This window comes from Hypanus sabinus, chromosome 17 (assembly GCF_030144855.1).
Source record: "Hypanus sabinus isolate sHypSab1 chromosome 17, sHypSab1.hap1, whole genome shotgun sequence".
NCBI classification, from domain to species: Eukaryota; Metazoa; Chordata; class Chondrichthyes; order Myliobatiformes; family Dasyatidae; genus Hypanus; species Hypanus sabinus.
Genome location: NC_082722.1, coordinates 72,999,005 through 73,024,910, shown reverse-complemented (window position 1 = coordinate 73,024,910; position 25,906 = coordinate 72,999,005).

The following is a 25,906-nucleotide window of genomic DNA, read 5'->3' as shown; positions in this document are numbered from 1 at the left end:
TATTTCATTTCTTCATCCATGCCTCAACCCAAACAGTTCATGCCCCTACTTCTTCTTGAGGCTGTAGAAACTTGGCCGAGATCTGTCGATTCTTACCACTTTGTATCAATGTATCACAGAAAAATGTCATAAGCACTCTAGGCCTGTGAGGTGAGCTGTAGACTGTTGGGCTCCAAGTTTCTAGAGAACTTGTATTTATTAATTACAATCTTAACTATAGTACTTAAGCTCTTGTATTTTCCGTTTAATGTTGCCAAGTTTATCTTAAATGGCATGGGTTTTCCACCCTCTATGATTATTTATAGTGGACTCCTGATTAGCACTTGTTGTGGGATCCTTGTTTTGAGTATGACTTGTCTAGCAGTATGGACTCCTGATACGGCTTTTCACTGTAACTCAGTACATGTGGCAATAATAAACCAGTTACAGTGGCAATTATAAAGAGGGATGTCCATTTAGAATGGAGATTAGGGAGAATTTATTTTGTCAGAGGGTGGTGTATCTTTGGCCACAAACAGTTCTGGAGGTCAAATCATTGGGTATATTTAAGGCAGAATTTGATTGGTTCTTGATTGACCAAACCATGAAGGGTTATGGGGAGAAGGCAGGAAATTGAGACTGAGAGGGGAACACATCAGCCATGTGGAGCAGACTCAAGGGACCAAATGGCCTAATTCCACTCCTGTATATTTTGATCTTATGGTTTTATGGTCAATTGCTGTAAATTCTACACGCATTTTATCAGCAGGCCAGGCAACATCTATAGGAAGAAGCAATGTTGACATTTTGGGCCGAGACCCTTCATCAGGACTGACAAAGGGTCTCGGCCTGATACATCGACAGTGCTTCTTCCTATAGATGCTGCCTGGCCTGCTACATTTCAGCAGCATTTTGTGTATGTTGCTTGAATTTCCAGCATCTGCAGATTTCTTCGTGTATGCATTTCATAAATAGCTTTGATGGTGAGTGCCCAGTAAAGTCACTGAGTAGCAGGTGTAGGAAAGGCATAATGGATCTGCTGCCTTGCGTTTCCAGTGAGCATGGTTCAAACCGGAATGTGGTCACTATCTTTGTGAAGTTTGCACTTTCTCCCTGTAACCACCTGGCTTTTGTCTGGGTGCTCCAGTTTCCACCCACATCTGTAGGACAGGCAGGTTGGAAGGTTAATGGAATTGTAGAGTCAGACAGCAGTGAAGCACACCCTCCAGCCTAACTGGACCATGCCGACCACGATGCCCCATCCAAGTTCATCCCCTAGGCCAACATCTCGGCCTTCAAAACTTTTCCTATCCATCTGCCTGTTCAATTGTCTTTTAAAAGTTGTTACTGTGACTGCATTAAGTGATTGCAGTAAATTAACCCTATTGTGTAAGCGATTAATAGAGCGAGGGAACGTCATTGAGAATGTAGGAATCAGTGTGGGAATAGTGAAATTGTGGTCAGTATGCACTGCAATGCCAATTTTTTTTGCCACATTGCTCTAATATGACTACTTCATATTCAGATTCTGAATCAGATTCAAATTTAATTATTACATGTACATAGAAACACACAGTGAAATGTATCATTTGTATCACACAGTCACGGGAGAGTGTAAATACCCCCTATAGACAGTGGCAGGAATTGAACCCCAATTGAACAACCAACACACCTAGGGATGTACTGGAGGCAGACCACAAGCGTCTCCACACATTCTAGTGTGAACATAGCATTCCCACAACATTCAACACAACAACACAACACACAACAAAGAGATTAAAAAGGTAGTGGAGGGGAGAGAGAGAGACACAAGGGATCACCTGTTTTCCATCCTCCCACTCACCCCCTCTCACGCAGGCCTCCAGTGCTTGGCCCAGACTCTTCAGAGCAAGTCAAAGCAAGGGAGTAATCCATGATTACCTTTTCTTTTGGCGTGGTAGTGCAGCAGTTAGTATGACACTTTCCAGTGCCAGTAATTGGGGTTCAATTCCTGCCGCCGTCTATAAGGAGTATTTACACTCTCCCATGACTGTGTGAGCTTCCTCTGGGTGTTCCGGCTTCCTCCCACATTCCAAAGATGTTCAGTCAGGGTTAGGCTCAGTACGTCATGAGTATGCTCTGTTGGCTCCAGAAGCATGGCGAAGTAGGCTTCCCCAGAAGAATTGTTGCTGATTTGATTTGACGTGAATGGTGTATTTCACTGTATTTTTCGATATACATTGGGTAACTAAAGCCAAACATTATGGAATGTCACAATGGTGTAATGGTTAGCATAACACTACTACTGTGCCAGTGACCCAGGCTCAATTCCCACCACTGTGTGGAAGGAGTTTGCATGTTCTCCTCTTGGCCAAATGGGTTTCCTCCAGGTAGTCCAGTTTACTTTCACATTCAAAAGATGTACAGATTAGTATGTTGATTGGTCACGAGTTAAACGGGGCTGCATAGGCTTGTTGGATGGAAGAGCCCATCACTGTGCTGTATCTCTGGAAAAGAATAAGAAAAAATGATTCTAGTTCAATTCCCGCCGCTGCCTGTGAGGGGTTTGTACGTTCTCCCCGTGACCACATCGGTCTCCTCCAGATTCTTTGGTTTCATCCCACATTCTAAACGCATTTGGGCTAGTAAGGGTTAGTAAATTGTGAATATGCTATGTTGGTGCCAGAAGCATAGTGAAAATTGCAGGTGTCCCACAGCACATATTTGGACTGTATGAGACACAGGCACATTTCGCTGTATGTTTCAATGTACTGTATATGGAACAAGTAAAGCTAATCCTGTTCATCTTTTTCTTTACACGGTACTGGATGAGTGTAGTCAATAGACGTTTTTCAGTGGTCCTCTAAGTTTAACATGGACCTACACATGCAGAGCACAGTCCCTTCTGGTCTGTCATCCACAAACAACCTCCAGTATTACTCATTTCTGCCAGAGCTTTGTTGCCCTCAAAAGGGGCCGAGTTAGAGCAGGTTATTCCACAAGACTTCATCCGAGAGGTAACCAATTAATTGGGCTCTGGTGCACAAAGAGATGGGAAACCATACCAACACTGTTTTGTCAATGGAAGAACAAAAACAGCCTCAAGCCTAACATCTGAGCTCCCGTCTCTACACTCTGCTCCACATGTACTGCAGTGTCTTCACAAAATCCTATTACTGTGACAAATAGATCAAATCCATTCATAGGTACTTGAGGCTAGGCCTGGGTTGAGGCAATCCTTTCACTGCAAGAGATTTATTGGCCAAAACACGACAGCTACATTTAACCATTTTACTGCCAACAAAATATCACAAACGGTCTATCACATAACCCAGAAAGAACAAGCATACTTATTGTCTTTGTGGAAAGTGTGTCCATTTGATAAGAATGCAGATAGCCTTATTCCTATTGACACCAGGTTCAAGAACAGTTATAACCTTCAACCATCAGGCTCCTGAACCAGTGTGGATAACTTGACTCACCTCAATACTGAACAGATTCTATAATACAAAGATTCACTTTCAAGGACTCTATAACTCTATATTATGTACTTACTTGTCTTTATTATTTGCAAAAATTGTCTCCTGCACATTGACTGTTTGCCAGTCTTTGTCTATGTAGAGTTCTTCATGAAATCTATTGCATTTCTTTATTTTCCTGCAAACAACTGCAAGTATGTTTATGATAACAGATACATACTTTGACAGCACATTTACTTAGAATCTTGAACTTTAAACTTTGACATTCAGGCTAACCATCCTTCAAATTCTGGAAGTTTCTGCAAAGAGATGCTTGAAACTGGATGATGATGTCCAGTAAGTCAGAATCATTGGCAATTTGACACAGTGGATAATGTTCTTCAGAAGGAATTGTGTTGGTATTATATTATTGTCACATGCACCGAGATGCAATCGATAACTTTGTGTGCAATATCTAGGTATAAGGAGGTTAAAAAAGAAAACAAAATTAGGAATATCTTGTTCCAGAGGAGGTGCAGGGAGACGGATAAAGTGTAAGGGATGCTAGGAGGCAGAATGACAGATCGAGACTTCACCCTTAGAATATGAAATGTCTACTTATGGGTCTGATGACAGTGGAATAGAAGCAGGATAGAGTTTGGTGGTACTTTCTTTAGTTAGACCTTGACCTAATATTTCTGCTCAGATGGACTTTGGTCACCTAAAAGTCACCATTCCTGAAGTAGGGTTTCAACCTGAAATACCGACAATTCTTCCCCCACTCCCTCCCCTCAACAGATGCTGCTCGACCTGCGGAGTTCCTGCAGAAGAGTATTTTTTGCTCCTAATTCCAACACCTGCAGTCTCCTATGTCTCCCAAATGGAAACAAATAGCATACCAAAAAAAAACATTATAACACCTCAGAGACTGATTATAAGTTGTTAAGTGGATAAGAGACTGTAGTTGCTCATTACAATTGGAGTTGAAATGTTGAACAGTTAAATATTGAAAAAAAAAAGGAAAAGAGCCCGGCTATGAAATGTAGATATATTTGTTGGAAAGAATTATTGTTCCTTACAGGTTTATGAGGACATAGTATTGTATTTGTTTTTCTTTCAAGGTGGAAGGTGTGTTCTTAATAAAAAGTTTTGGTTCCCAGAGGGCAACGTGAAGGGTTCACGCTGAACCAGGTTGACCTGGTGCTGACCTGGTTCTGCGCCCACAGAGTTGAGCAGCCAACTCCTCGCAGGCAGTGGTGGGTATTGAATCCCAACCTGCTGGCACTGTAACACTTTTAAACTAACCACTACCTGACTGTGCCACCCTGTAAGATACATGCTGCCTTGATATGGGAGAACGCAGCAACATGGGATCAATTCCTGCTGCTGTCTCTGAGGAGTTTGTATGTTTCTCCTGTTACCTCATGGGTTTCCTCTGGGTGCTCCGGTGTCTTCAAACTGTCCAAAGATGTACTGGTTGGTAGGTTCATTGGTCAGAGTAAATTCTCCTGTGATCAGGCTATGGTTAAATCAGGGGGAGCTGGGCAGTGCAGCTCAAAGGGCCAGAAGGGCCTATTCAGCACTGTCATTCAATAAATAAATAACCATTTAATGTTAGAAGGCAGGTGAGTAGAGGGAATCTGTTTTGTAGATGTTAAATAGAACAACTATTCTGTGCACCAGTAAAGAAGGTCAAGATTCACAGTTCAAAGTACATTTATTATCAGTGTACATATATGTCACCAAATGCAATCCTGTGATGCATTTCCTTGTGGGCATACTCAATAAGGCTTTAGAATAATTGCTATAACAGAATAAATGAAAGACCACACCAACTAGGATATTCATCCAGAGTGCAGAAGATAACAAACTGAAAATAAATAATAATAATAATAAATAAATAAACAATAAATGTCGAGAACATGAGATGAAGAGTCCTTGACTGTGTTTGTGGGGACAGTTCAGTGATGGGGCAAGTGAAGTTATCCCTCCAGTTCAAGAGCCTGATGATTGAGGGGTAATAACTGTTCCTGAACCTGTTGGTGTGAGCTCTGAGGCTCCTGTACCTTCTTCCAGATGGCAGCAGCAAGAAGACAGCATGACCCGAGTTAGATTATAGTTTGACGATGTTCCAGTATCCTTGTGGTTTCTTTTACTGAGACTAACACTCAAAAATAACATTTTGTTATATTCTGACATTTCAATTTCCCAATTGGCTAATTAGGATCCCACCTCTCACAGATCTGAATCAGAAACATAAAACTAAAACTCATTCTCCCCTCCACAGTATGAATAGTTGATGCCTATTGAACCCCACCAGTACCAGTAAGTATGTATTGAACTCACTTTGTTAGTCTATTTGCAAACATCAGCAATTTCTATAGAATGGCATTAAATTTCAATGGAATCTGTTTTTTATGACAATAACTTCACTTTTATGATACATGCAAATTAAATTAAGAGAGATTCCCTGCTGGTGTGAGAAAGATATTAGCAGAGAAGGGAAGGTAAGATAGAGAGAGACAAAGACTAAGATTGTCACCTGCTGTGAAACAATTCAATGAGGTTCATAAAGAATTAAAATAAAGTCCAACCCCCGAATAGAACCAGCAAGAAATCTTTTCATGACTGGAAGTGTTTTTCTCTGCAGGAAACTTGGAGCGATTAAAGAAGACATTTTACTAAAAGTTCGGAAGTTTGGAAGGAGCTCAGCATGTTCCTGATTCCCACACTTGTCACCCAATACAGGAATTCCAATACAATAGTTCCCTGGAATTTAAAGTTGCTGACTCTGTCCAGCTGTGCACTGGCAAATTTTATTTAATTATTTTTTGCCCTCCTTCCACTTCATGAAGTTTGTTTTGAAGACCCAATGAATGGAAAGATAAATGTGTGATTTCCTACACCACAAGACCATAAGACTTAGGAGCAGAATTTGGCCATTTGGACCACAGATTTTGTTCTGCCACTCTATCATGGCTGATTAATCATCCCTCTCAACTTATTCCAAAGTTTTCTCCTCATAACTTTTGACAGACTGACTAATCAAGAAACTATTAACCTCCACTTTAAATGTGCCGAAAGGCATGGCCACTACAGCCATCTATGGCAGTAAATCCCACAGATTCACTCTTTGGCCAAAGAAGTTCCTCCTCATCTTTGTTCTCAAGGGAAGTCCTTCCATTCTGAGGCTGTGCTCATTGGTCTAAGACTCAGCCACTATAGATAACATCCTCTCCACGTCCACACTGTCAAGGCCTTTCAGTAATCGAGCTTTGACCAGCGTCCAGTCCAGACGTCGGAAGTTTGGAGAGGGCGGCCCTCATAAAGGTCCACTGCTCGAGGATAAAAGGAAGGAGCAGTTTGCAGCAGTGTAGCATTGCTTTGACCAGCGGCCAATCAGCATTTGGGATTGATAAGTAAAAGCTAATTAATGGAAGGCAGGGGCAAGCGCAGTGACCATCGTCGCAGCAGCCGTCGTCTAAGTGCGCAGAGCCATCGTGGAGATCTTTAGGTTTTAGCTCTTCGACGCTTCTGTAACGAGAAGCCTCACTCAGAGAATGAAAGGAAATATCATTTTTTTTTTCTTCTTTTCTTCATATCTGCTCAGCTGGGACAGTAGAGATGTTGGTTGGGATAGTGTAATGCTCCTCTTGTGGGGTGTGGGAAGGCAGGGAGACCTCCAGAATCCCCGATCACGACAACTGCGAGAAGCTGCAGCTTCTAACAAACTGCATTAAGGAGTCGGAGCTGGAACTGGATGGACTCCAGATCATTCAGGAGGCTGAAGGGGTGTTAGATAGGACATATAGAGAGGTAGTTATACACAAGGTGCAGGACACACGAATCTCGGTGACAGTCAGCGAGGGGAAAGGGGTTAAGGAGTCAGAGCAGAATACCCCTGTGGCCACCCCCCTCAACAACATGTATATCACTTTGGATACTGTCAGGAGAATGAACTAACTGAGGAAAGTCACAGTGACTGGGTCTCTGGGATTGAGTCTCACTCTGTGACTCAGAAGGAAAGGAAAAGAAGAGGCAAGCTGTCACACTGTGGTGATAGGGGATTCGTTAGTTAGTGGTGGATCTGTGGGCAAGAACAAGCTTCCTGGATGCCAGGGCCCAGGATATCTCAGATTGAGTCCTCAGAATTCATAAGTGGGAGAATCAATAGCCAGAGGTCATGGTCCATGTAAGTGCCAAAGATATGGGAAGGATGAGTGATGAGGTTCTGGACAGGGAGTTCAGGGATTCAGATGCTAAGTTACAGAGCAGTTCCTCCAGAATCAGAATCAGGTTTATTATCACCGGCATGTGACATGAAATTTGTTAACTTAACAGCAGCAGTTCAATGCAATACATAATCTAACAGAGAGAGAAAATGTAATAATAATAAATAAACAAGTAAATCAATTATGTATATTGAATAGATTTTAAAAAGGGCAATAACAGAAATACTGTATATTAGAAGAAAGTGAGGTAGTGTCCAAAGCTTCAATGTCAATTTAGAAATCAGATGGCAGAGGGGAAGAAGCTGTTCCTGATTTGCTGAATGTGTGCCTTTAAACTGAACCTCCTATCTGATGGTAACAGAGAGAAAAGGGCATGCCCTGGGTGCCGGAGCTCCTTAATAATGGACGCTGCTTTTCTGAGACACTGCTCTCTAAAGATATCCTAGGTATCTTGTAGGCTAGCACCCAAGATGGAACTGACTAGATTCACAACTCTCTGCAGTTGCTTTTGGTCCTGTGCAGGACCAGACAGTGATGCAACCTGTCAGAATGCTCTCCACGGTACAACTATAGAAGTTTCTAAGTGTATTTGTTGACATGCCAAATCTCTTCAAACTTCTAATGAAGTATAGCCACTGTCTTGCCTTCTTTATGACTACATCAATATGTTGGGACCAGGAACATGAGGCTGCTCACACTCTCTACTTCTGATCCCTCTGTGAGGATTGGTATGTGTTCCTTCATCTTACCCTTCCTGGAATCCACAATCAGTTCTTTCGTCTTACTGATGTTGAGTGCCAGTTGTTGCTGCAGCACCATTCCACTTGTTGGCATATCTTACTCTTGTACACCCTCTCGTCACCACCTGAGATTCCACCAACAAAGGTTGTGTCATCAGCAAATTTATAGATGGTATTTGAGCTATGCCTAGCCATACTGTCATGTGTATATAGAGAGTAGAACAGTGGGCTAAGCACACATCCCTGAGGTATGCCAGTGTTGATTGTCAGCGAGGAGGATATGTTATCATCAATCAGCAAAGACTGTGGGCTTCCAGTTAGGAAATCAAGGATCCAATTGCAGAGGGAGGTACAGAGGCCCAGGTTCTGCAACTCCTCAAGTCGGATCAGACAGGAGATTCTGTGGACGCAGGAAAGAAACGCAGATGGTAGTTTGCCTCCCAGGTGCCAGTGTCCGGGGTGTTTCCATGCTATCTTGAAGTGGGAAGGAGAACAGCCAAAGGTCGTGGTACATATTGGTATCGACAACATAGGTAGGAAAAGGGGGGAGGTCTTAAACACAGACCACGGGGAGTTAGGAAAGAAGTTGAGAAGCAGAACCTCAAAGGTAGTAATCTCGGAATTACTGCCTGTACCACATGACAGTAAGTATAGGAATAGAATGAGGTGGCGGATAAGTGTGTGGCTGAGGGATTGGAGCAGGGGGCAGGGATTCTGATTTTTGGATCATTGGGACCTCTTTTGGGGCAGGTGTGATCTGCACAAAAAGGATAGGTTGCACTTGAATCCCAAGGGAACCAATACCCTAGCGGGGAGGTTTGCTAAGGTTATTGGGGAGAGTTTAAACTAGAATTGCTGGGGTGTGGGAACCGAACTGATGTGATGGAAGAAAGGGAGGTTGGCTCACAAATAGAGAAAGCTTGGAAGTGCAAAAGGGAGGATAGGAGGGTGATAGAGAAAGGACATTGTCAAACTGATGGTTTGAGATGTGTCTATTTTAGTATTATGAACAAAGCGGATGAGCTTAGAGCATGGATCAGCACCTGGAGCTATGATGTTATGGCAATTACAAAGACTTGGATGGTGCAGGGGCAAGAATGACTGCTTCAAGTGCCAGGCTTTAGATATTTCAGAAAAGACAGAGAGGGAGGCAAAAGAGGTACGGGTGGCACTGTAGATCAGGGATAGTGTCACGGCTGCAGAAAAGAAGGAAGTCATGGAGGGGTTGACTACAGAGTCTCTGTGGTGGAAGTTAAGAATAGGAAAGGGTCAATAACTCTACTGGGTGTTTTTTATAGACCACCCAATAGTAACAGTGACATCGAAGAACAGATAGGGAGACAGATTCCGGAAATTTATAATAATAACAAGGTTGTTGTGGTGGGTGATTTTAATATTCCAAATATTGATTGATAACTCCCTAGAGGGGTTAAGATGGGGTGGAGTTTGTTAGGTGGGTTCAGGAAGGTTTTTGAACAATATGTAGATAAGCTTACAAAAGGAGAGGCTGTACTTGACGTGGTATTGGGAAATTAACCCGTTCAGGTGTCAAATCTCTCAGTGGGAAAGCATTCTGAGATAGTGATCACAATTCTATTTCCTTTACCACAGCATTAGAGAGGAATAGGAACAGACAAGTTAGGGAAACTTTTAATTGGAGTAAGAGAAAATATGAGGCTATCAGGCAGGAACTTGAAAACATGAATTGGAAACTGATGTTCTCAGGGAAACGTATGGAAGAAATGTGACAAACGTTCAGGGGATATTTGTGCAGAGTTCTGCATAGTTACATTCCAATGAGACAGGTAAAGGATGGTAGTGTACATGAACCGTGGTGTATAAAGGCTGTTATAAATCTAATCAAGAAGGAAAAAAGAGCTTAGGAAAGGTTCAAAAAACTAGGTAATCATAGAGATCTAGAAGATTATAAGGCTAGCAGGAAGGAGCTTAAGAATGAAATTAGGAGAGCCAGAAGGGGCCATGAGAAGGCTTTGGCAGACAGGATTAAGGAAAACCCCAAGGCATTCTACAAGTATGTGAAGAGCAAGAGGATAAGATGTGAGAGAATAGGACAAATCAAGTATGACAGTGGAAAAGTGTGTATGGAACCAAAAGAGATAGCAGAGGTACTTAATGAATTATTTGCTTCAGTATTCACTATGAAAAAGGATCTTGGTGATAGGGATGACTTGCAGTGGACTGAAAAGCTTGAGCATGTAAATATTCAGGACGAGGATGTGCTAGCGAATTTAGAAATCATCAAGTTGTATAAGTCAGCAGTACCTGACAGGGTGTACCCCAGGCAACATCAGGAAGCATGGGAGGCCTTTGGCAATGATCTTTGCATCATCAATGAGGATGGGAGAGTTTCCAGAAGAGTGGAGGGTTGCGGATGTTGTTCCCTTATTCAAGAAAGGGAGTAGAGATAGCCTAGGAATTTACAGACCAGTGAATCTTACTTCAGCAGTTGGTAAGTTGATTGAAAAGATCTTGAGAGGCAAGATTTATGGAGATTCGGAGAGGCAAAATATGATTAGGAATAGTCAGCATGGCTTTGGCAAAGGCAGATCATACCTTACGAGCCTGACTGAATTTTTTGAGAATGTGACTAAACACATTGATGAAGGTAGAGCCATAGATTTCAGCTAGGCATTTGATAAGGTACCCCATGCCAGGCGTATTAAGGAAGTAAGGAGGCATGGGATTCAAGGTGAAATTGCTTCGTGGATCCAGATCTGGCTTGTCCACAGAAGAGTAGTTGTAGATGAGTCATATCCTGCATGGAGGTCGCTGAACAGTGATGTGCCTCAAGGATCTGTTCTGAGACCTCTACTTTTCATGATTTTTATAAATGATTTGAATGAGGAAGTGCAGGGATGGGTTAGTACATTTACTGATGACACAAAGGTTGGGGGTGTTGTGGATAGTGTAGAGGGCTGTCAGAGGTTACAGTGGGACATTGATAGGATGCAAAACTGGGCTGAGGAGTGGCAGATGAAGTTCAACCTAAATAAGCATGAGATGGTTCATTTTGGTAGGTCAAATATGATGGCAGAATATAGCATTCATGGTAAGGCTCTTAGCAATGTGGAGGATCAGAGGGATCTTCGGGTCCAAGTCCATGGTACACTCAAAGCTGCTATGGATACGGTGCATTGGCCTTCATTGGCCTCCCTGGGATTGGGTTTAAGAACCAAGAGGTAATGTTGCAGCTATATAGGACCTTAATCAGATTCCACATGGAGTACTGTGCTCAATTCTAGTCACCTCACTACAGGAATGACGTGGAAACCATAGAAAGGGTGCAGATGACATTTACAAGGATGTTTCTCGGATTGAGGAGCATTCCTTATGAGAATAGGTTGAGTGAACTTGGCCTTTTCTCCTTGGAGCGACGGAGGATGGCAGGTGATCTGTTAGAGGTGTACAAGATGAGAGTCATTGATTGTGTGAGTAGTCAAATGCTTTTTTCCCGGGGCTGAAATGGCTAGCATGAGTGGGCATAGTTTTAAGGTGCTTGGAGGTAGATACAGAGGAGATGTCAGTTTTTTATGCAGAGATTGGTGAGTGTGTGGATTGGGCTGCCAGCGGTGGTGGTGAAGGCAGAATTGATAGGGGCTTTTACGAGACTCCTGGATAGGTACATGGAGCTTAGAAAAATAGAGGGCTATGGGTAAGACTAGGTAGTTCTAAGATAAGGACATGTTTGGTGCAGATTTGTGGGCCAAAGGGCCTGTATTGTGCTGTAGGTTTTCTATGTTTCTAGAATTGTGGGAATGATGGTATTAAGTGCTGAGCTATAGTCGATGAACAATATCCTGACGTAGGTGTTGGTGTGGTCCAGTTGGTCTAAAACCGCATAGAGAGCCATTGAGATTGCATCTGCCATGGACCTATTGTGGCGATAGGCGAATTGCAATGGGTCCAAGTCCTTGCTGAGGCAGGAGTTCAGTCTAGTCATGAACAATGTTACATAGCATTTCATCACTGTCAATGTGAGTTGTACCGGGTGATAGTCATTAAGGGAGCCCACATTATTCTTCTTAGGCACAGGTATAATTGTTGCCTTTTTGAAGCAAGTGGGAACTTCTGCCCAAAGCAGTGTAAGGTTGAAATTGTCCTTTAACACTCCCACTAGTTGGTTGGCATAGGTTTCCAGGTCCTTACCAGGTACTCCAATGGGACGTTCTGCCTTTCGAGGGTTCTCTCTCTTTAAAGAAAATCTACATCGGCCTTTGAGATAGAGCTTCACAACTGTACAACTGTACCCTTTCAAAGTGTGCGTAAAAGGTGTCAAGTTCATTTGGTAGTGAAGCATTGCTGCCATTCCTACTATTCGGCTTTGCTTTGTAGGATGTAATGTCTTGCAGACCCTGCCAGAGTGGGCATGCATCTGGTATTGCCTCCAACCTCATTCAAGATTGTCTCTTCGTCCTTGAAATAATCCTCCGCAAATCGTATCTTGTTTTCTGGTACAGGCCTGGGTTGATATATTTGGATTCCGCAAGCCTAGCCTTCAGCAGATGATGTACTTCCTGGTTCATCCACAGCTTTTAATTTGGGAATGCACAGTAAATCTTTGTAAGCACACACTCATCTACACAGGTTTTAATGAAGTTGGTAAGAACTGAAGCATACTCGTCCAGATTCAAAAATGAATCCTTGAATACAGTCCAGTCCACTGATTCAAAGCTCTCCTATAGGTGCTCCTGTGCTTCCCTTGACCAAACCTTTTTGGTTCTCACTACTGGTGCTGCAATCTTCAGTCTCTGCCTGTACTCAGGGAGTAGAATTACAGCCAGGTGATCAGACTTCCCGAAGTGAGGGCGTGGAATGGCATGGTAGGCATTCTTGATGCTGTTGTAGCAATGGTCCAGTGTGTTGTTTCCTCTGGTATTGCAAGTGATTTGTTGATGGTAGTGAGAGTCGTGATCTACAAATTGCAATGAGAAATAGAACATGCATGCCGAAAGGCCAACGTTTCAATAGTCATGCAGGCTTTCAATATGCAGGTAGATTGGGAAAATCATGCTGATGCTGGATTACAGGAGGGGGATTATCTAGAGTGCCTATAAGGCAGCTTTTTAAAGCTGCTTGTGGTTGAGCCCCCTAGAGAATCAGCTATCTGGATTGTGTGTTGTGCAATTAATCAGAATTGATTGGAAACCTTAAATTAAAAGAACCCTTAGGGGAAAGTGATCATAATATCAAGCTGAAGTCAGACCTATCAGTATTACAGTGGAGTAAAGTGAATTACAGAGGCATGAGAGAAGAGCTGGCTAGAATTGTTTGGAAAAAAACACTGGCAGTGACGATGGCAGAACAGCAATGGCTGGAATTTCTGGAAGCAATTGGGAAGGTATGGATATATACATCCCAAAGAGGAAGAAATATTCTAAAGGAAAGATGGCTAACACAACAGTGACTAACAACAGAAATTAAAGCCAGCATAAAAGCCAAAGAGAGGGCATATATAGAGCAAAAATTTGTGGGATCTATGAGGATTAGGAAGATTTTTAAAAACCAACAGAAGGCAACTAAAAAATTAATCAAGAAGGTAAAGATGGAAACCAAATGTAAGCTAGCCAATTATATTAAAGAAGATACCAAAAGTTTCTTCAGATGCATAAAGTGTAAAAGAGAGGCAAGAATGGATATCAAACCACTGGAAAATGATGCGGAAGACATAATAATGGGGGCAATGAAATGGCAGACAAATTGAATAAATATTTTGTAACAGTCTTCATTGTGGAAGACACTAGCAATATGGTGGATGCTCCAGGTGTCAGGGTTCATGAAGTTTGTATTAATTTTCCATTAATACCACTCCATGAACCAATTTTCCACTTCATACCAGAGTGAGGGTTCTTGGAAACTGAAAGATCTGAAGATTGATAAGTCACCTGGACTGGGTGGTGTACACCCCACCGTTTTGAAGGAGGTGGGTGAGAAGATTGTGGAGGCATTAGTAATGGCCTTTCAATAATCTCTAAATTCAGAGTGGTTCTAGAAGACTGGAAAATTGCAAATATTACTCACTCTTCAAAAGGAGAGGGAGTCAGAAGAAAGGAAACTATAGGCCAGTTAGCCTGACCTCAGTGGTTGGGAAGATGTTAGAGTTGGTTATTAAGAATGAGATCTCAGGGTACTTGGAGGCACGTGATAAAATAGGGTGTAGTCAGCATGGCTTCCTCAAAGGAAAATCTTACCTGACAATACTGTTGTAACTCTTTGAAGAAATAGCAAGCAGAATGATTGTTTGATGATTGCTTGGATTTTCAGAAGGCCATTGACAAGATGCCACAGATGAGATTGCTTAACAAGCTACAAGCTCATGGTATTACAGGAAGGATTTTAGTATGGATAAAGCAGTGGCCAATTGGCAGGAAGCAAAAAATGGGAATAAAGGAAGCCTTTTCAGACTAGCTGCTGGTGACTAGTAGTGTTCCATAGGGGTCGCTTTTGGAATTGATTCTTTATAAATTATATGGCAATGATTTGGATGATGAAATTGAAGTTTTTGTTGCAACATTTGCAGTTGGTGTGAAGATAGGTGGATGGGCAAGTAGTTTTCAGAAAGTAGAGAGGCTGCTACAGAAGGACTTTGACAGATTAGGAGAATGGGCAAAGAAATACAGTGTTGGGAGATAAGTGATCATACACTTCGGTAAAAGAAATGAAAGGGTTTCTTAACAGAGAGAAAATCCAAAAAATCTGAGGTACAAAGGGACTTGGGAGTCCTTGTGCAGGATTCCCTAAAAGTTAACTTGCAGGTTGAGTCCATGGTGAGGAAGACAATTGCATTCATTTAAAGAGGACTGGAATATAAAAGCAAAGATGTAATGTTGAAACTTTATAAAGCACAGGTGAAGCCTTACTTGGAGTATTGTGAGCAGTTTTGGGCCCCATCTTAGAAAAGCTAGAAAAGCCATCAAACTAGAGAGAGTTCAAAGGAGGTTCATGAGCCTGATCCCAGGATTGAATGGCTTGTCATATGAAGACCATTTGATGGCCCTGAACTTGTATTCAGAAGAATGAGGGATGACCTCATTGAAACCTATATCGAATACTAATGGGCCTTGAAGGAGTGGATTTGGAGAGGATGTTTCCCATGGTGGGAGAGTCCAAGAAGGATCCAAATGTTATGGGAAGAAGGCAGGAAAGTGTATTTGAGGAGGAAAATTAATCAGCGATAATCGAATGGCAGAGCAGATGATGGGCCAAATGACCTAGTTCAGCTCTTCTCTTATGGTCATATGGTTTTATTGGTTAAGACTTTATTGACGTTATTGAATTGACTTTATTTCTTTCATCCTTCACATACATGAGGTGTAGAGATCTTAATGTTACCCCTCCTGTAATTGGGGAGCTCTTCAAAAAATTAAACATCTACAGCATGGTGACATATCTCTCCTCTGTATAAACAAACATTTGATTCCCCACCTCCCCCAGTCAATTGATCCTGTGAATTGCTGAATCACAAGATTGTATTCTTCCTATCAGATTCTTTCTTCCTCAACTTTTTACCTTATCCACCATTCACTTCCCAGCTCTTACTTCACCACTTCTCCCTCTCACAGCCACTTTTCCCTCATCCAGACTCACCTATCCCCTGCCAGCTTCCACTTCTTCCTCTCTCCTCTCCAATTAGATTGCTTCTTCTTCTAGCTTTTTACTTCTTCCACCTGTTATTTCCCATCTCTTACATCCTCCTCTTCCCCCAACAACCAACTTCCCCTCTTACCTAGACTCAACAAGCGCTTATACTCTTCCCCTTCCTACAACCTTCTTATTCTAGCTTCTGCACCCTTCCTTTCCAGTTCTGTTGAAGAATCTCAGTCCAAAATGCTGACAGTTTACATTGCCTGACCTGGACCTGTAGAGTTCCTCCAACATTTTGTGAGGGTGGCCAGTATCTGTAGACTTGCATATGACAAGATTGGTACTGATTTGGGGAAGTGCCATTTGGAAAGAAAACTATCTTCTCCCCTTGTGGATGACAGCACAGGTAATTGAAGCTCCAATGCACAGAATGAAATTAGGAAAACTTCATGAATTAGTAAATAATCATCCTGCCAGGTCAGAGAGGTAACCACCTCTTGCTGCTCTACAAATATTTCATCTCATTACACCTGTGAGTGGTATATATAGATTTGTCTGATTAGAAATCCAAAAAAATCCAAAGCCCTTTTCTCTGACAATGAACTTGACGATGAACTGCAATGGTACGAATCCTGCCCTCAGCTTTCCAACAGATTTATAAGGAGAGCTAATTGTCTTTAAAGTTGACCTGTCAGCTAACTGTTACAAAAATTGTCCATTTGTTTTAACACTAATTCCAAGAGCTTCTGACCATTAAGAAATGAATGCATCTGTAATTCCAGAAGGCAATTGCAGTTCCAATGTTAAATTTGCATGGGGACCTATGTGTGTGTAATCACATTAACGTACAAACCTGTTGCAGGAAAGCAGCATCCATCATCAAAGACCTCCAACGTCCAAGCCATGTACTCTTCTCACTGCTGTCATCAGGAAGGAGGTACAGGAGCCTCAGGACCCACACCACCAGGCTCTCGAGCTAGAGGGGATAACTCGTCCCAAAACTGATCTGATTCCACAACCAATGGACTCACTTCTAAGGAATCTACGATTCATTTTCTCAATGCTTATTTATTTATTTGTTTGTTTGTTTGTTTGTGTTTATTTATTTATTTATTTGCAGTTTGTTTACTTGCACAATGATTGTTTGTCCATCTCTGTCATGTGTGGTTTTTCTTTGATTCTATTGTGTTTCTTATCATTTACCATGAATCTCATGGTAATATATCATGATGTAAATGTACCTTAATCATAAGTTTATTTTGAACTTTAATCACTGCTTTATTTAATTGGCTATTGTTATTCCAATTTAATATTTATGCTGTTTGTAACTCCTGTTTTATTAAGTCCTGTTGGCATAGAAACATAGAGTCAGACAGCAGAGGATCTCACCTTCTTCACAGACTTGTCAACTTGTCATGTAAGTTCCTGAGCTCCTGAGAGTGATACCACCTGGCATTAAGCCATCTCATACTTAGCTCCTGATAGGGTCACCCATGCGGTAAGATGAAGGGGGAAGTTCCGGACGATGAATGATCCAATTAGAACCTCAATTGGAGGAAGATGATGACACATCTCAATGGCGGTGAAGGTAGAGGAAGGCTGCAGCAGTGAAGGGTCCTAGTCATCTTGCATTCCATGTGACTAGACCCTGACCCCGGTCTGTTTAGCCTTGTGCATCAGCTTCCCCATGTTAAACAAGTCACACGCTCGAGTTCTCCTTTAAGAGAATCCACCCTAATATCTCATAACAACCTCTAAAGCCTTCTGAACACTCATTAATAGACAACTCTTTAGGAGAATATAACACTCAACTTGAGTGATCACACTACTACAACAACTACCGTTACCACTACTACTACTACTACCACCACTACTACAAGTACTATTATTACTAGTTGTTGTGTTTCTGTAGCTCTGGGATTTTACAGAATAGAGTTGCTAGCCTCATACCCAACCCTCCTCCTTTTTCAGCAGAGCTTGGGCCCGTCAATGGCAGAACTATGATTTGGAAGACATTGCCTATTATTTCGAACATTGAATATACAATATAAAAATTGACACATTAAACCACTATGTCCATGCTGATGATTAAATATCTATCTGCACTAGTCCCTTTTCTCAATACTCAGCACTTAGCCTTGAGTGTCCTTATCATCACTGGGTTGAAGTCATGAAGCTCTCATCCCAACAGCACTGACCACAAATGGACAGAAGTGGTTGATAAGGGTACTGAGGGATGCATAATGAATGCAGCCTTGGCCCAAGCTCATTGAAAAGACAGCTTTCTCCATTTTGTGTGTGAGAGTCAATGCAATTTTTTTCAGGTCAAACAGTGCAATGCCACAGAAACATGTCCTTCAGCTTATCCTGTTGCCAGGACTCGAGGGCCTGAGTTATAGGGGAATGTTGGGCAGACTAAGAAATTATTCATTGGAGCATAGAAGACTGAAGGGTGACTTTCTAGAGACCCATAAAATCATGGGGGTCATAGATTGTTGAATATACTTAGTCCTTCTTCCAAGGAATAGGGATCAAAAACTAGAGGGCAAGGGCTTAAGGTAAGGGAAAAAGATATTAATGGGTCCTTAGGGGCAACTTTTTCACAGAGAGGTGGATATGTATATGGAATTGACTATCAGATGATTCTGGGAACGAAGGGCTTAACATGTGAGGAGCATGTGGCAGCTTTGGGCTTGTACTCACTGGAATTTAGAAGTATGTGGGGGAATTTCATTGAAACTTACTGAATGTTGAAAGGACTAGAAAGGGTGGATATGGAGAGGATGTTTTCTATGGTGGGAGTATTCAGAACTAGAGGGCACAGCCTCAAAACTGAAGAGTGACCTTTTAGAACAGAGGTAAAGAAGAGTTTTTTTTCGCCAGGGAGTAGTGGATCTGTGGTATGCTCTGCCATGGATTGCAGTGGAAGCGAAGTCCATTTAAGGTGGAAGTTGATGATTCCCTAATTGGTCAGGGCATCAAACGATATGGCAAGAAGGCAGATGTATGGGGTTGCGTGGGATCCAGAAGCAGCCATGATGGAATGGCAGAGCAGACTCAATGGGCCGAATAGCCTAATTCTGCTTCTAAGTTTTATGGTCTTATGGTCTTACCAGAAGAAATATTTAAGGTGGATATAATTGCAACATTTAAAATGCATTTGGACAAGCATGTAGAGAGGAAAGGCTTAGAGCAGGGGTTTCAAACATTTTTTATGCCATGAATCTGTACCATTAATTGAGGGATCCATGGATCCCACGTTGAGAACTCTGGTTTAGAGGGATATGGGCCAAACAGGTGCAAATGGAACTAGCTTAGATTGGCATCTCAGTCAGCATGAACAAGCTGGGTTGAAAGGCCTGTTTCCCAACTACATTACCCTATGACTCTAGAGTCAATGAATATGAAGCACCAGTCTTCACAAAATATTCCTACACTTGCGCATTTTATCTCACTAGTAGTAATCGTGCGATCATGCGAGTCGAGTACGATGTTCTCTACACAGGTTATTCCCTTAATGGAGAACGCCTGTGTGTGACATTGATTGGCATGGGGAGGGTGATACATGGGCAGTCACCAGAAAGTCCTTGACAGATCTTGGTCAGAGTCTAGTGACGTGCAGTAAAAGGCAGCTGAGGATCCTTCACTGCTGCAGCCTTCCTCCATCTTCACTGCTGTTGTGATGTGCCATCATCTCCCACCTGCTCCACTACTGAGATTTTGGTCGGGTTGCTCTTTGTCTGGATCTTCCCTTTTGGCTTTATTGTTACGGGTGACTTTACCAGGAGCTAAGCTCCAGATGGATTCACTCTTGGGATCTCAGAAACTCTCCACTATGGCAAGTGACAATCCTCTTCAACTTCCCACAGATTCACCACCCGCCAACGTACAGTGGCCAACTAACCTACTAACTGACATATTTTTGGGCTGTGGATGAAAACTGAAGCATCTGATGGAAAATCATGCGGTCACCAGGAAAACAAGCAAACTCCAGACCAGAGGTCAGGATCAGCCCTGGAGTTGCTTGTGCTGTGCTCTCGGTGTGGGACCTGAAACCAATGATTCAGGCAGGACAGTTGCCATCTCTTCTGCCACTATCAAAAATATTCAGGCAAAAAATTCCAGGGAAGAGGAAGCAATTTTTTCTTGCTGTCTGATAGTGGTGTGGCTGAGAGCAATAATTCCTTTTCAAAAATGTAATTTTCAACCTGACAGAGCCCTCAGTAATGGGTGACTAGGCGGCTGTGTGGTTTAGATACCGATCTTTCACCTCTGGGACCCGGCTTCAATTTCTGCCCAGACTGATGGAATGACATTCTTCACTCTTTTGGCCTGATGATAAATGAGATTGGACAGTCTCGGCCCATTTTCTGTAGGCGTTCTCTTGGAGCACAAAATTGCATTCGATTTAGCACAGATGACAGCATCAAAGAGTGGTTGCCAGGAACAAGAAGTGAAAACAAAAATTTCAGCTGAATTAGATGTTCCTTTAGTTTGAGATAAGGAAAGACCATCTATATATATAGAAAACTCTTTGGGTCAATAATGATCAAACGCCTATCTTCTCAAACTCTTCCTATCCTCACCCATATTATTCTATCAACATTTGCTTCAACTCCTCCCACCTTTCACTAGGGGCAATTTACAGCAGTCAATTCACCTACTAACCCACACAGTTTTTGGATGTGGATGAAAAATGGAGCATCTGATTGCCACTTTATTAGGTACACCTGTACTCCTGATGGTTAATGTAAGTATCTAATCAACCAGTCATGTGGCACCAACATTCATGTCTAAAAGTATGGAAACATAGTGAAGAGGTTTGGTTGTTCAAACCAAACTCCAGAATGGGGAAGCTATGAGATGTAAGTGACTTTTACAGGGTAACAATTGTCGGTGCCAGACAGTGTGGTTTGAGTACCTCAGAAACTTGTGATCTTCTGTGATTTTTACAGAAGAACACAGAAAAATACAGTGACTGGCAATTCTGTGGGCAAAACTGCCTTGTTAATGAGAGAGATCAGAGGAGAATGGCTGGACCAGTTTGAACTGTCAGGAAGATGAGAGCAACTCAAATAACCTTGTGTTTAAATATGGTGTGCAGAAGAGCTTCTCGGAACACACAACACACCAAAACTTGAAGAGGATGGGCTGCAGCAGCAAAGGACCATGAACATGCACTCAGTGGCCACTTTATTAGGTACAAGAGGTACCTAATAATGTGGCCACTGACTGTATATAATGGAAATATCTGTGGCAATTGCTAAAATAAAGACATAAGTAATCATTAAAATGATTAGGGCTAAATATGTAATGAATTCTCAGGTTTGGAACTGGCTGTGACATTGGTGAATGAGCACTTCATATTTTTATATAACAATCCCCTCTCTGATATTTAAATGAAGGCTTCTGCAATTTTGAAAGTGAAGTGTTAAGGCTTGCAGTGGAGGAGTTTCACATGAGCATAGTCTCCACTTGAAACCTGAACAACACTATTATCTCTGGGAGAATACTGTCCAAAACAAAAATGAATCACCAGAATGTCCGATTTCCATTTCAGTAATATTTCCCAAGTCAACTCAACCTTTCTGTGTCTGGATTTTTCTTTCCCTTGATGCCTCCTAGACTTAACTACTTCAAAGCATTCCAAGCTCTCCTCCTAAGAACAAAAACACCCAAAATTCTGTAGTCTATGACCAACCCCAAATCTTCTCCCCCCCCCCAACCTACCTCAGCTCCTCACACCACCCTTAACTCATTGAACTTCATTTACCTCTTGTTCAAACATACCTCATTCTAAAATTCTCATCTTTGACCTTCTCTCAATCTCCTCTTCTCTAAATCTCTCCAAAATGTTTCTGCACCCTTTAGTACTGGTTCCTCCTTCATCCCTGAATTTACTCAATCTATCACCATGCTAAACTATAAAAAAAAATTTGCAGATCCTTAACTCTATCCTTATCAGATCATGGAATGGTACAGAACAAGAACTGACTGTTTAGTGAACAATAATTTGTTGCCATAACACCCATCCAAATGAGTCCCATCAGAAAGCACGTGGATGATATCTGTCCACATCTTAGAAAGGATGTGCTGGCATTAGGGATGCTGCAGAGGAGGTTTATGAGAATGATCCTGAAAATTAAAGGGTTCATGTATGTGGAACATTTTATGATTTTTGGGTCTGAACTTGCTGAAATTTGGAAAAATAGTGGAGATCTTATTGAAAGCTATCAAATATCGCAACTCCAAGATAGAGTGGAAATGGAGAGTGTGCTTCCAATAGTGGGTGAGTCTCGGACCAAAGAGGACAGCCTCAGAATACAAGGCCATGCCTTTAGAACAGAGATGAGGAGGAATATCTTTAGACAGAGGGTGGTGCATCTGAGGAATTCATTTCCACAGACAGCTGTAGAGGCCAAGTTATTGGTATGTGTAAAGCAGAGAGTGATTGGTTTTTAATCAATAAGGGCATCAAAGTTTCTGGGAAGAAGGCAGGAGAACAGGGTTGAGAAGGAAAATAAGTCAGCCATGATCAAATAGTGGAGCAGATTAGATGCAATGAATGGCCTAATTCTGTTCCTACATCTTAAAGCCTTATGGTCACTTTACTTCTCATTCTGTGAATTGTTCCTTATGTCTATCTCTCCAAGCAACTCATGATATTTTGCCATCAAAATGACATTACATAATACAGACTGTTCTCATTGTTTTTCCCTTCCTCCTCTCATATCAATTACTCACTGGTGCATCAGTCAGATGAGTGACAAAATAAGTACTTGAAAATGACTGCAAATGCACATTTGAAAGGGATAGATGGGCTAATTATCTTAGTTGTGTTTGTCTGCTGTGTGAAACAGGTTTTGGAACCTTCCACCAGGTATCAAGCAATTAGACGCAATCAGTTTGTGTTGGTGTTTCACCACCCTCAGGGACCGGGATGCAATCATGTTTATCCATATTGTTTTCCCATTACCCTTCATGTGGTTAACTCAAAAGATGTCTTCTGAAATGGATGATCAAGAAACTTTCTTCTGCCTTGGCTGTGATGCCCACATTCAGGGAAATGAATAAGCACATAAAACATACAACAGTACAACACAGGAACAGGTCCCTTAGCCCACAATTTTGTGCCGGCCCAATTAAATTAGGAATCATATGACCAACTAACATACTCTTTTCTGCCTACACAATGTCCCTAGACTTTCATGCTCCTCACATTCATTTGCCTATCTAAGCATCACTTAAAAGTCCTTAACCTATCTGCTTCTACCACCACCCCAGGCAGAATATTCCTGATACCCACCGTTCCCTGTGTTAAAAAAGATCTTGTCCCCACGTTAGTGTTGTGGTTAGCTTAACACTTTATCGTACCAGTGACCCAGGTTCATTTGCACAAATGTCTGTAAGCAGATTGTAAGTTCTCCATGTGACCACATGGGTTTCCTCTGGGTGCTCTGGATTCCTCCCACAGTCCAAAGACATACTAGTCAGTAGGTTAATTGGTCATTGTAAATTGTCCCATGATTAGGCTAGGATGAACTGGGCAGCGTGGCTTGAAGGGCCAGGAAGGCCTACTCCATGCTGTATCTCAATGAATAAACAAATTAATTAATCTCCTTTGAAATTACTCCCCCTCCTCACCTTAAATGCATCTCCTCACCTTAAATGCATGTCTTCTGGTATTAGGCATTTCAACCCAATAAAACAAAGAAGAAAGCAATCTATTGTAATCCTGAATATTAAGTTGAATCATAACTTTCATGTTAACTAATCCCCTATCTGCATACAAATTTATTATCTTAATCAGCACTCCTGCCATAGTATCACATGATTATAGTAAGGATCCTATTAAATGTACTTTGTCACTCACTTTTCTCAGTTTGGTTTCCTTTCTCCCTTTTCTCCTCATTAACTTTAATCTCTCCACTAATACAATATATTTTTCAAATTTAATTTTAATTTTAGTGATACAGTGTGGGGCAGGCCCTTCCGCCCTTCCGAGCCATGCCATCCTAGCAACTCGCAAACACAATTAACCCTAACTTAATCACGGGACAATTTACAATGACTGGTTAACCTACCAGGCATGCCTTTGGAGTATAGAAGGAAACCAGAACAACCGTGGAAAACCCAAACATTCTACAGGGAGGACGCTACAGAGGAGGCCAGAAATGAACTTCCCAAGCTGTAGTAATGTCACCCTAACTGCCATGATACAATGGTGCTTAAAAAAGACATCTGATCACCATGGTGTTGCATTTGATGGAACCTTACCGTGCAAATGTTGACAACTACAATCCCCAAATTACAAATATGACCACACTTCAAGTACACTTTATCGGATACGAAGGATTTTAGAAATCCTGAGGTTTTAAAATAAGTGTGTTCTTTTTTTTTCTCTGTCTCCAGAACTAAGTATTAGAAAATCATGTAATTGTACTTTTGCTGTGGATAGAAGGGCTAATTAATGCAGTTGTGCTTATTTGTGGGTTGAATCTTATTTTATATTGAAGTCCTATCATGGAACAGACCACTTAAGTCAATCAGTTTGTACTTACTGCCTGTTACACTGCTGGTGTATAGGGTGACAATGAAGGTCCTTCAACTCTGGTGGACTTCAGGGCTTCCTTCATCGTGTCAGTAGCTTCCTCTCGGTTTTCACTACTGTCAGTAGACAGATGGAGATTCATATACACTGTTGCATTCAGATGTAGAAAGATTCTTCAGTGCAATTTCTGTAGCAATTTCGATTTACCAGTCAAAGTTGTTAGCCCTAAATTGAGTGCCTGAAACTGGAGGAACACTGGACCTCTCTTAGTCTGGGCTCAACCCTTTGACCTGCTTGGCATGGGCAACATTATGAAGAACCTGATTTCAGCCAAAATAACTCTCTGGATCACTGAGGCACCCAAGGTTGTGGTCCTCTTGGAGATCAACCTGAAGTCCAGTTACATATCTCCCCATAGTTCATTTTTGGGACCATTGATAGGACCTGGGCCAAGAGGTGGAAAATGCAGTTCAATCTGGAGAAGTGTGAAATCATACCCAGCAGAAGGTTGACACTAATGGAAGAATTCTTAGCAGAAAGAAGGAACAGAGGGATATGTTGTTCTTGTCCATAAATCCCTCACATTTGCAGCACACGTTGATGAGGTGGTTAAATTTGCAATGTGCCTAGGACTGGCTAGTCAATATTTCAAAAGAACAGGCCAAACGGTATAAAGCTGGTTAGTCAAAGAAGGGACCAAAATGATGATGTCACAATATAAAAGCAATAGATCATGATGTTCAAATTTCAAAGTAATGTTCAAAGTATCAAAGTACATGTACATGTACGTCACCATATACCACCCTGAGTTTCATCTTACAGACATACTCAGCAAATCTATGGTAACTACAACAGGATCTCAGAAAGATTATCTAGAGTGCCAAAGACAACAAATGGTGCAAATGCAAATATAAATAAGTAGCAATAAATAGCAAAAACATAAAATAACAAGATTAAGAGACCTTTCAATATTCTGGAAAACATTTCAATGATGGAGTGAGTGATGTTGAGTCTGGTTATCCCCTTTAAGTCTTATTGTTAAGGGGAAGTAATTGTTTTTGAACCTCGTGGTGCAAGTCCTTAGGCTCTTGTACTTTCAGCTGATGGGAGCAGCGAAAAGAGGGCATTTCACTTGGATAGTGGGGATCTCTGAAAATGGATGCTGCTTTTCTACGACAGAGTTTCATTTAGATGTGCTTAATGGTTGGGACCATGAGTGGGGAAATTATTTATAGATGGGCATCATCTATAGATGCCCAAAATGTGAGATTTTAATTGATCAGAGCATCAATGGGAGCAAAAGTATAAATGGCATGATCAAATGCAACTGCAATTATCACAGGAGATTTTAATCAAAACATTAAT